The 12,401-nt window shown below is 36.6% G+C and overlaps 1 pseudogene; it reads right to left on the bottom strand.

Annotated features, from left to right (window-relative positions):
* Positions 1 to 640: 640 nt before the first annotated feature.
* On the bottom strand, positions 641 to 2,230 carry LOC124974824 (heterogeneous nuclear ribonucleoprotein K-like; annotated as a pseudogene).
* Positions 2,231 to 12,401: the final 10,171 nt, after the last annotated feature.

The following is a 12,401-nucleotide window of genomic DNA, read 5'->3' as shown; positions in this document are numbered from 1 at the left end:
AGTTGCTGGAATTACAGGCATGCACAGAAATTACTGTGCCCAGCATTTATTATTTTTAAGATGTCAAGTTGGAATCATAGAGTAGCATTGTATTCTTCACATAACATGATGCATGGTTTTTAAATTATTTTTACTAAGCTAATATTTAAAGTAAAATTTACTCTTTTAGTGTGAAGTTCTGAGTCTTGAAAAGGACTGACAGTTGTGTAACCATTCCCATAACCAAGATATATAACAGTTCCATAATACCAAAAATTGCTGTGCCCCTTTGCAGTACATCGCTTATGCTTCTTGAATAGTGGAATTTTGTTGATGTCATTCCATAAGTTTTTTTTTTTTAGGTTCACTAAATTTATTTTAAAAATCATAGAACATTTCTTACAAAAGAGCATTACATTCTGCACACTGCTCTGAACAGATGCCAGGGACATGTGGACTATTGTTACTTTCCTCCCTGTCCTACCCCTCAAAATGTTTACAGTGACCACAAAGTAAGATGCTCACAATAATTACCTGAGGGGATTTTTTTTAAACCACCAACAATGAACAAAAAATAAAATTCACTCACTCGGCTGTTGTTTCAAAATTTCAATGTTAGTTTTTGCAGGCCCTTCCCCCCCAGCCCTGTTTGTAAGGAACTAAACATTGCATCTGGTGAACAGCAAAGATTTCACTACACCTCAAATGCAGAACACCTATGAAGCAGAGGAATGTTGGCTTTTTAAACAGAAGCAGATAAAAAAAAAAGATGCAGGACTCCTTCAGTTCTTCACTAGTCTTAGAAAAACTTTCCAGAATACTGCTTCACACTATAAAAAAGAAAAAAAATATCTTGCATTAGAATCCTTCAACATCTGCATACTGCTTCACACTGTTCTGCAGCAAATACTGTGCATTCTGTATCTGGTCCTGTGTTCCTGTAATGGTAATGATCCGATCTTTGGATCCTTCTAAAGGTTCATCAATTTTGATGGAGGCTCCTGACTCATGACGGATTTGCTTAATCTGTTGACCACCTTTGCCAATAATAGATCCAGCCAAATCTTTGGGAATAGTTACTTGTGTTGTAATAATAGGTCCACCAAGATCACCATATGAGCCACAACCCCCTGCATAGGAATAATCATATCCAGAGCCACCCTGTGGTTCATAAGCCATCTGCCATTCTGATGGGCTCCAGGTATCTATGGCAGAGTCCTAAGTTTCATCAGCACTGAAACCAACCATGCCATCATAGCGGTCTCCAGGTCTTCCTCTTCTGTCATAGGCCATTAGATCTCCTCCTCTAGGTGGTGATGGTGGAGGAAGAGGAAGATTCCGAGCTCTACTCCCACCCCGGCCACCTTGACCAGGGGGAGGAGGAGGAGGTCCTCGACGAGGGCTCATATCATCATAATCTCTTCTAGACGGAGGCATCGGACGCCCACCCCTACCAGTTGGCATTCTGTCGAAACCACCTCTTCTCCGCATGGGAAATCCCACTGGACATCCACGGCGGTCATCAAACATCATTGTAAAACCACCATAATCATGTTTCATCATAAAAATTAGGATCATAAGGCTGTGCACGTCCTTTGATGGGAGACTCAGATATAAGATCAAGGATGATCTTTATGCACTCTACCACCCTATCAGGCTTTCCTCCAATAAGAACAACTCTGTCAGTGGAATGAGGGCAGCATTCCTGGAAAAGCTTGATTGTTGTCTGAGTGTTCTCTCGAAGTTCTTTGATTTTAGCACCTTTGACCCCAATAATTCCTCCTGCCAGACTCTGATGAATCAACAGTCTCATCTCGCAGTCAAAGTCACTTCCTTTATAGTGTTGGTAATTTAAGCATTCCACAGCATCAGATTCGAGCGGTAGCTGGCTGGTTGCAGTGGGTGATGGCAACTGCAGGCCCTCTTCCAAGGTAGGGATGATTTTCTTCAGAAGTTCTCCAATTGTTTCAATATCAGCACTGATACTCAATATGCCCTCGGGGCCACTGCTGTCTGGGACTGAAACACTGGCATTGTAGTCTGTCCGGAGGGCCTTAATATTCTTGCCTCCTTTCCCAATCACTGCCCCAGCATTCTTTCTCTGAAGCAGAATTTGTAATTCAACCATCTCATCAGTTTTTCTAGATCTTTTAAATGCTTGCTCCTCTTCCATATCTTCAGCAGGGCGCTTACCAAATTCATCATTGGTTTCGGTGTTGAGGAAGGTTTCCTCTTGTTGTTCAGTTTCCATTTTCTTGTATTAAATGGACACACCAATCAGTTATTATATCTCCTTGCAGAGCAGAACTGTAGTGTTCTGGGCAGGACCAATAACTGACACACTACTGCTGCAGTAGCCGGGAGACAAAGCAACGGAAGCAGCCCCAACCATTCCATCGTCCCGCTCCTGCTCCGACCCTGAGTCCCGAGAGTCAAAGTGCAGGGTGCCCTACACAAAGAAAGGGGCGCCGCGGTGTCCCCCCCCCGCCTCAGACTCCCACCCATCGGCCTTTCTTCCTCCTATAAAAGGTGCCCAGTTCCCAGTATAACAAAACTACAGCTCTTCCTACAGCCACATGCCTCACGATCCCCTCCCATAAGTTTTTTAAAAAATATTTTATTCATGCATTGTTGTCAAACCTCATACCAGGATTCATACTGACATATTCATGAATGCATATAACATAACTTGCTCCATTTCAATCTTCAGTACTTTCGCTTTTTCTCTCCTTCTCCCTGTTCCACTATCCTGCCTGTATTCTACTAGAGTTACTTCTATTTATTTATTGTTTTAAATTGTTTGGTTATACTCATACACAAAAGCAGAATTTATTATAATACATTTATACATGTGTATATCACAAATTGCTCGGTTTAATTCCATAGCTCCTCCCGTTTCCCATCCATCCTTTCTCCTACTCAATTTCCTTCAGGCACTCTACTGTTCTCCATTCTATTTCCATGAGAATCCCCTTTAAAAATTTATTTTTTTCTCTATTGTTCCAGCATTATGAAAGAATGCATTTGACCCTTGACTTTCTGACCCTGGCTTATTTTACTTACCATGATAATCTCTAACTTTATTTACCAGAAAATGATAAAATTTCATTATTTCTCTTCTTCATTGCTGAGTAAAACTCCATTGTGTATATATACCCATATTTTTTTCTCCATTAGATTGTTGAGAGTCAACTAGACTGCTTCCATTACTTGACTATTGTGAATAGCAATGATATACATCTTGCTAAGTATGTATCACTGTAGAATATTGATTTTAGATGTTTCAGATAAGTACTAAGAGGAGTAGAGTTGGGTTATAAGGTGGTTCTATTCCTAGTCTTTTGAGGAATCTCCATGCTGTTTTCCAAAGTGATTATACTGCTTTATAGTCCAACCAACCATGCATGAGTGTACCTTTCTCTGCACAACTTTGCCAGTAACTCTTGTTATTTGTATTCTTGATCATTGCCATAAAAATTGTAGTGAGATAAAACCTTAGGGTAGATTTGATTTGCATTTCCCTGATTGCTAAGAATGTTGAATATTTGTTCATGTATTTGTGGCCATTTTTATTTCTTGCTTTGAAATATATCTGTTCAGATTATTTGTTCATTTATTGGTTGTTTATTCACTTTTTGTGGGGGGCTGTTAAGTTTTTTGGTTCTTTATATATTATGAATATAAATACCCATTCAAAAGAGTAGCTGGCAAGTGTTTTCTCCCACTCTGCAGGTTCTCTCTTCATGCTCTTATTTTTTTATTAAAATATTTTTTATTTTTACATACAAATTTTGATTCATTGTACACAAATGGGGTACAACTTTTCATTTCTATGGTTGTACACAATGTATATTCATGCCATTCATGTAATCATACATATATATAGTGCAATACTGTCTGTTTAATTGTACTGTTTTTCCATCCCCACCCCTCCTACCACTTTTTCCTCTACACCATTCAAATTTCCTTCATTCTTCTCTACCCCCACCACCCCCATCATTATATATGGTCATGCATGCTCTTTTTTCACTGTGCAGATATTCAATTTGAGGTGATTCCATTGATCAATTCTTGGTTTTACATCTTCAGTTTGAGGAGCAAAAACAGACCTAAAATTCATATGTAATAATAAAAGACCCAAAATAGTCAAAATGATACTGAGAAATAAAAGTGACATGGGTGGCCTCACAATAAATGATTCAAATTGCACTATAGAGCTATAGTAACAAAAACAGTATGTTATTGGTATGAAAACAGAAATGAATACTGATGGAATATAATAGAAAACACAGAGACAAATAAACATACAGTCATCTGGTCCTTAACAAATTTGCCAAAAAACATATGTTGGAGAAAAGATAGCATTTTAAACAAATGGTGCTGGGGAAACTGTGTATCCACATGTAGAAGAATGAAATTAGATCCCTATCTCTTACTCTTCCTAAAAGTTAATTTAAAGTGAACTAAAGACCTAGGAATTAGACCAGAAACATTGGAAGTGCTAGGAGAAAATATAGGCTCAACACTCCAACATAGTGTTGGTGTATAGGCACCATCCATTTCATTTAAATGTGTAAATTGAAACTTCATTTTATTAATTCCCTTTATGTTTCCTGCTTTATGATCCAGTTTCTTTGGTCATGCAGACTACAGGTTTGAGAAGAAAACAGTAAATTTAAGTTTTCTTCATATGAGATACCTGCTTTTCTAATTAATTTCTGTGTATTGTCTTAAAAACTGAATTCAATACACATAAACCCATAGCCAAGCTTCTTAACCCAAAGAGGAATAATTTCATTTCTATCACTTTATTATCATCAACATCATCACTCCTACTAGCACTAGCAATAAAAGAGATGTATAGTTTTTGTCAAACCATATTTCATTATTACCTTCCCCCCAAGGAATTGTTTTAGACAATTTTTATCTATCGATCCCCACTTAACAGTGGAATGTGAACATTTTAATATTATAGATGTTGTCTATATCTGTGTATATACTATAGTCATTTGGAGGCTCACAAACCATTGAAATATCTATGACAATTTTGCCCTGAAGTACCTGTTTTGAGACCCTTCTTTATGATGCCACAACAGCTGAGAATGCAAGGTGTATTGTGATCAGGGGAAATCTGAAAATCCCTTCTTCCTCCGTGAATCTCCTGGTTCAAGCTAAAAAATTCTGTCATAAGGGGAGGTCCAGCCTTAATGGGACATCTACAGAGCTAACCCAAGTATAGATATGGAGTAGTGGTTAGGTCTCTACACTTGGAAGGATGTTTATACCTCACCCGTGCTCATCTTAGAGAAATTAATTTTTCTACCCTTCTCTATCTTCAGAGGTCCTCACCTTCCTTTGAGGTACAAGCAGTTACAACCATCCATGAATTATGTTTTCATAAAAGATAAAAGAATCACTGACTTCAGACAGCTTCTGCTTCCAGTCCTGCCATGAATCTCCTCTGTAGAAATGGTAAGGGGCTCCAAACCTAGCTCCCTGCTGCAGGATGAACAAAGGAAAAATACATTAACCCTCATAGCAGAATGTGTCCTGGCATATTTGCTACAGGTTGGACACCAGAAACTCAAGGTGCTGAGAAGGTAGGTTCTCTCAAGGACTCCAGCAGTGGTACTGGTGAATAAACTCTTAGACATCTGGCTCTTTGTTTACAAGCAAATGTTTTGTAGTCACACTCTTACATGAATAACTCATCCAAAGTGTTGTCATGAGATTAATTCCAGGTACTAACATGAGGAGTCTAGAGCTCAACACTCTAAATAATCTGTTTCATAAATTTGGTCATTTTTTTTTAAGGAAACTTATGTGGCCCCTGACCTGCTGAGTCAGCCCTTTAATTAGATTTCAGATCTGAATCACCTTAAAATTCTTTTCTAAAACTGCCTTTGAATCTTCCATTTTTCTGGAAACAGAGCTTCTGTTTCAAGATCATTCAAGTTATTAATACATATTAATAAGGGCTTCAGAAAATGGATAACACCATTTCGAACCAAAACTGTATGCCAGTGTCTATTCCTCCCTAATGCTGCCAGCAGCAGACATTGTCAGATTTTTTTTAAGTGTCAGTGTGATTTTTTTTTCCAGAACTGACCCATTGGAAGAGTTGTCTCAGATGCTCATTAAAACTTAGAGGTTCAGTGTGACTTCCCCCAAAATTGCCATATTTAACAAATAAAAAAATATATAGAACATCCACCTAAATTTGAGTTTCAGACAAACAAAATGATATTGCATGTGAATAAAAATTATATGCTGTTATTTGCTGTACAAAATTAGCTGGGTTAAATGTAATCTGATGGCCCTATATATGTGGGCCTTTTTGAAGGTGATCCAAGGTGCTTTAATTAGTTGCCCTACCTGTTCTCAGGAGATGCCAATACCAGTTGTTATAATTTGAGGGAGTTCTCTTGATGTTCCACATGGTTGGAGCTTCCAGATTAATATATCACCAGATAACAACCACCATTTGCATCATTAAAGGCCCAGTTGGATCAAGTCAATGTAAATTCCTGTGAGATAATCAATATTTATTTTTTGGGTTGTTTGTTAAGGAGAGATATAAACCCAACATATGTGGCATTGTAAACTTTATCTCTTGTAATCTGTTACCATTGACTGAGAAGGTGATTCTCTTATTCTTGAAAAATGGAGGAGGGGAATTTGTTACAATTTCAACTGTAATTTACCTGAGGTTTTATGTGTGAATTTTTATTTAGAAACAGTTCATCAATTGGTTTTTAAAGGGATTTCTATGGGAAAGGTTTAAGGTTTTCACTCTACTCTTAAAATTTATAAAGTAATTTCAATTCCCATTTATAAGATGACCCCTCAAGTATAATTATGATTGTTAATGAAATAAGATAGTGCTGCAGTAAGTAGCTCTAAAATCCACACAAAAAGCCATATTCTTTGAAGTCTGTATGATGTGTGTGTAATAAGAATAAGAATGAGAGTTTTTTTTTTTTTCACATCAAGAACTATTCCACAAAGAATGTGTCCTAAAATGCTTTGTCCTGCTGCTGAGATACCCTTTGGCCAGGAAGGCACTTTCCTTGAATACGTATAGACAGGACTCCTTCTGCAAATACCAGGTATGTACACCTTGCAGTTCATGGCCTTTGTGGCTATGCTGATGCAACACAGCTGGGTGTATGAGTCTATTCAGTGCTATGGTATGTTGATATGAAGCCCACTTGTCAGGTAATCTAAGTCATATTCTCATATGTAGATTATTCTTATCTGTTTTTATGTGAGCATTTTCATATATTTATATTTAATTAATGGAAATTTTCATATATAAGAAATAAAGTCAAAATATTGATTTCATTATAATTTTTGTTGTAATCCTTACTTAGTTTAGAATCCAGACTAAGAACAGGGTGTGTTTGGGGAGGCTCTTAAAGACTCAATACTTTGTAATCAAAACCAGAGAAAATCTGGGGAGACAATGTCATAGGAGGTGAGCTGTGGACCTATTGTTAAAACATCCCTGACAGCAGACATATGCTGGACAGGTCAAGATTACGACCAACAATTTTGAAGGGAGAAAGCCTAAACAGTGTAATTCCTGTTTTATCTTCCCAACTCTTTTATTAGATGAGTGATTTCCATGATGGAGAAGAAATGATTGTGTAGAGACTAGATTTGTTTTGTCATGGATCCATTCCACATAGCAGAATGTATCAGGAATGCAGGTAAGCACTCCCCATGATAATCCAATATATGATTTGAATACCTGCATAAGTTTCAGCTTACTAAATAATATTCCAGTCCTGCTATTTTGAAATAATTCTGAGATTCCTCAAATGATATTTTTAAAATTTAAAAAAATTGTCTAGGTCATTTAGTCAAGGTATTGGATAGAGGCAGTCTCTTAATTTTCTGCCAAGGATGGCAAAGTACATAGTGTGGTGTGTGAATTTTGTATGTTTGATCTCAGATGGCTAGGACATATGCAAGAGTCCTAAGATACCTGCCATTGTCTCTCTATAAAGATAAGACTTCCCTAGGGTCATTTTTAAAGAAAACAAAATCCTGATAAGAGATACATGCTTTTTTTCCACAACTGGACCAGAATTTGGCTCACTGCTAGTGTGTCAGACTATTTCTTCTAATTGGCACTCATCTTAGATGGTGGCCTGAATAAGGAAGGCATTTTTTAAATCAGAGGAAGGGGAGGGGAAGATTTTTTGTAAGTATTTCCAGTGTGGAGAAACTTTCTCATTGTGGTTTCCACATTAACCTGATGTCATTGTGTTGATCATGGTGACCAGGAGGACGTTTTAGGAGATCCAGGTGATTTGGTGAGAAAAGCATGGTTCATCTCCAGGTGTTTGGATTCACTGAGGGTGTGGGTGCCCTGCTGTGGGGACTGAAACACTTGGGTTGTTGGGAGATAAAGGGACCCCAGACCAAGATGCCTCATTCTGTGCTGGGACTTGGTGCCCACTTACTGGAAAGGGAGAGAGATGTGGGATCCTTCTCCATCAGCAGTGTGATGTCCTGCTCCAGTATGTCCTGGACACTTTCCATATTAAATCTGGATGAATGAGGATAAAACAGGGAATGGCCTTCTGTGAACCAAGCTCTCATCTGTAAAATGTGGGTAGAAATGCTTACCCACAGGCCCACCCATGTGCAAGTACATAGCCCTGTGGATATTGTGGGATCACAAATGCTTACATGAATTAAGACCACTTACTCCTTTTCAAAGTTGTACTTAGGGAATAGAGGAGAAAAGTATAAGGAAAAAGTGTGGTGAGAAGTCCATTATACCCTCTGATTGCTATGATCAATACCCAATAGTATCTGTGTCATTGGTCATTGACCAGTGTATAGTATGGTGCCAGGCACATCGTTACTCTTATAAGACACAATGATTTCTTTTTATTTTTCTTTCCTGCAAGTTCCTAATATGGCTCATATCAGGTATCTGGAGGAGACAGTTTCTGAGGATGTGGCTCATGATTGCTGCTCAAGATCTGAAGGGCAGCAGTGCTCAGGAGACCCCCAACACTTCCATCACTGGTAAGATATAATGTCTGGCTCAAATGAGTGTATAAAAAATAAGGGTATATGGCAGAATAGCACACATGAGTTTCACAAATAGCCATGAAGTAGAGAAGTTAATTTGATCTCATGAAGTTTACCCTAACCTTAACCCTAACCTTAACCCTAACCCTAATTTTTCACCAGTATGTGGTTTATAGTATCCCTTGAGGCCCATGTTAAAATTGACTTCTTTGTTTTAAAGCAAGAAATAATTAACTGGGGAAAATGATGATTAATATGCATTTGCAATTACATTTTGTGCATTTGCAATACATTTTTTTGCAGTGCTGGGGATTGAGGACTTACACAGCTAGAAAAGCACTTGTCCACTCTACTACATCTCCATTCTTCTTTTATTTTGAAACAGAGTTTCATTAAGTTGCCGAGACTGTCCTTGAACTTGTGATCATCTGTCTCAGTCTCCCAGTAGCTGGGACTACAGGCATGCACCACCATGCCTGATTGTGTTTTCAATAACATATTCATACATAATATACACACACATACATACACACACACACACACACACACACACACACATATATATATATATACTAACAGTATATGTTATAATCAGTAATTTGCACATGTGAGATATCTATCTATCTATCTATCTATATCTGTATGCATATAACCATATTATTAATTCCTGGTTCAAAAACTAGAATTTCTCTTTCCTAAGGCAGGTCATAGAGTCTCTGATGTTCCTTTGTCTTGGATCTGATCATAAAGAAATTCATTAACATCTCTGGTTCAATAGTAGGCCATATGACCCTCATGTCAGGCAGAATCCTGCTCCATATGTTGGAGAAAGGACTGCTATGCAGAGATGCCAAGAGAAACCTCAGCAGGTCTTGCAATGTTTTTCTACCCAGACTAGTAGGACTAGATCATATACTTTTCAGTTACTTTTCTCAATGGTCGTCCATACTTTGATAAAGTCTCTATAAATGACTCCAAAATGCTGGTTGCAGAAACTTTCTGGATAGTTCAACAGATGGAGATTCCTGGAGTGTGGCACCTGGAGAGGACATGGAAGCTCCAGACCTCTTCCCCCATGTTTGTCCTACATATTTCTATATCTGTGTCTTTTTAATATTCTTAATAATAAACTGGAAAATGTGTTTTTCTCCATTCTGTGAGTTGCTCAAGAAAGTTAATCAAACCTGAGAAGGGAACTATGCAAACCCTGATTTATAGCTAGTGGGTCAGAAACACAGACAAAACAACCTGGGTTTGTGATTGGCATCTAAAGTGTGGGAGGTGTGATCTTCAAGATTGAGCTCTCATTCTGTGGATTAAAAACTGAATTGTGTTTAAGAACTGAACTGAATTAAAGGATAGCCAGCTAGTGTCCACAGCTGCAGCATTGCTTGCATGGTCGGTGAGATTAACTAAAACAGCAACAACAACAACAAAAAAGTAGCAAACTCCGTGTTCTTGGTATCAGAAGTGTATTGTTGAGTAAAAGTATGGGAGGAAGCGTGTTTGAGGTCAGTTTTTTCTTTTTCTGCACAAATTGTGTATCACTGTAATTGGTATGGAAATATAAAATTTTAGGTGTTTCTAGCAATTTGAGATTATACTTTGAGATTATACTTCTTTCCTGGTGACTGCATATTTTACACTTTTTAATGAAGATTTTTAAGCAATGTTAGTTAAGCTATTAGCTACCAGATAATAATATTTTCAAAAATAAGAATTACTATTCAAGTAGAGTTTTCTCTATTAAATGACACATATACGTTTTCCGTTGTTTCTTAGGTCATAATTTTAAAGGCAAAATTACCAGAGAGGAGCAATGCTATTATAAGGCAGTAGAATTTTCAACTTTTTCATAGTGCATCATTTGAAATATTCAGTGACAAAAATACTAAATCTATTTAGAAAAGAACCTCTAATATTTTTCCTTTTCCTTATTAAGACAATACTACAAATACATACATATATTTATGTTTTATCAGGTACATATATATATATATATATGTGTGTTTTATCAGGTACATTATGGTAATTCAGTACATGTGTATAATTTGTAGTAATCATACCATAATAAGTATTTTAATTTCTTCAACTATTAATTGTTTTTATGTATCAGGAATTTCATTTTGAAACACATTTTAAGAGGCTACACTAGGCATATTTCCCTTAACATAAAGAAGGTTATTGGTCAATTTTTTATGGTAATGTGAATATCACAGAAAATTAAATATTTTGATTATTTTTATTTCAACAGCATAGTTTTATTGATATTTTTTAGATACACATAACAGCAGCATGTATTTTGACATATTATACATACATGGGGTTCAACACATTATATTAGAGGTCAGATCTGGTTTCATTCTTCTGATTCAACAGTTTGATGCTTCCTAAGTATGCAGGTCAGAGGCAGTAAGCACATTCGTACTATTGTGAAAATATTTACCATCCATCTCTAGCACTTTTTCTTCTTCTTAAACTATCCCTCTGTGGCTATCAAATAAGAACTGTTCATTAACTTCTTCCTCAGCTTCTGGTAGCTCTCATTCTATTTTCTGTGTTTATGAATTTTAATTTTCAGATCCACCTTCAAAATTAGTGCCTTACAACATTGGATAATTTGTAAGTGATATGTCACTTGCAATAATGTATTCAAGTTCACAAATTACTTCTTCAGGAATTTATTTATTTTTGTTCCAGGTTGAATAATATTCCATGGTATGTCCAGGCCATATTTTGCTTACATATTTATATGCTTTTGTACATTGACTTGTTTTATCCAGAGGTTATAACTAATAATGCTACTATGAGCATATGACAACCGTGTCCATACATTCAATTATTTTTAGCAGGTCAGTGAAAGGACAATTGATGAATTAGTTAGTAATTTATGGGTATAAATATTGACATGTACAGCTCATTTGAGCACTTATTAAAACATGCTGTACACTCTCAATGTGTTTTTAGTGGCTAACCTAGGTCATGAAGGTAACACCTGCCTCATAAGTGTCATGTGCTCACACCAAACCAATATATTGGACACTTATGTTATCTCATGAAGGTAAATGATTGATATTTCTATGATATATTTTGTTATTCACATGTTTCAAAGTAACAGATTTAATAAAGCATGCATATCTCTATATTCACTTAATTCAGGCAGCATATATTTTATGCCATGATTTATTGCTCAGAAGCCAGTGAATTGACACATTAGGAGAACTTATATAGATATAAGAAGTTATATTTATAGTTTGATCAGGAGTTAAATTTGTACTATCCTCACCAAAAAAGATTTGAAGAAGTTAATAATTCATTTTTCAGTAAGATCAGTAGCAAAGTATTGGTTGTGTCATAGTCATTATCTGTCA

The sequence above is a fragment of the Sciurus carolinensis genome, unplaced genomic scaffold (genome assembly GCF_902686445.1).
Source record: "Sciurus carolinensis unplaced genomic scaffold, mSciCar1.2, whole genome shotgun sequence".
Lineage (NCBI taxonomy): Eukaryota > Metazoa > Chordata > Mammalia > Rodentia > Sciuridae > Sciurus > Sciurus carolinensis.
Note: the sequence above shows the minus strand (reverse complement) of the source record. Positions and strands in the feature narration are given on the sequence as shown.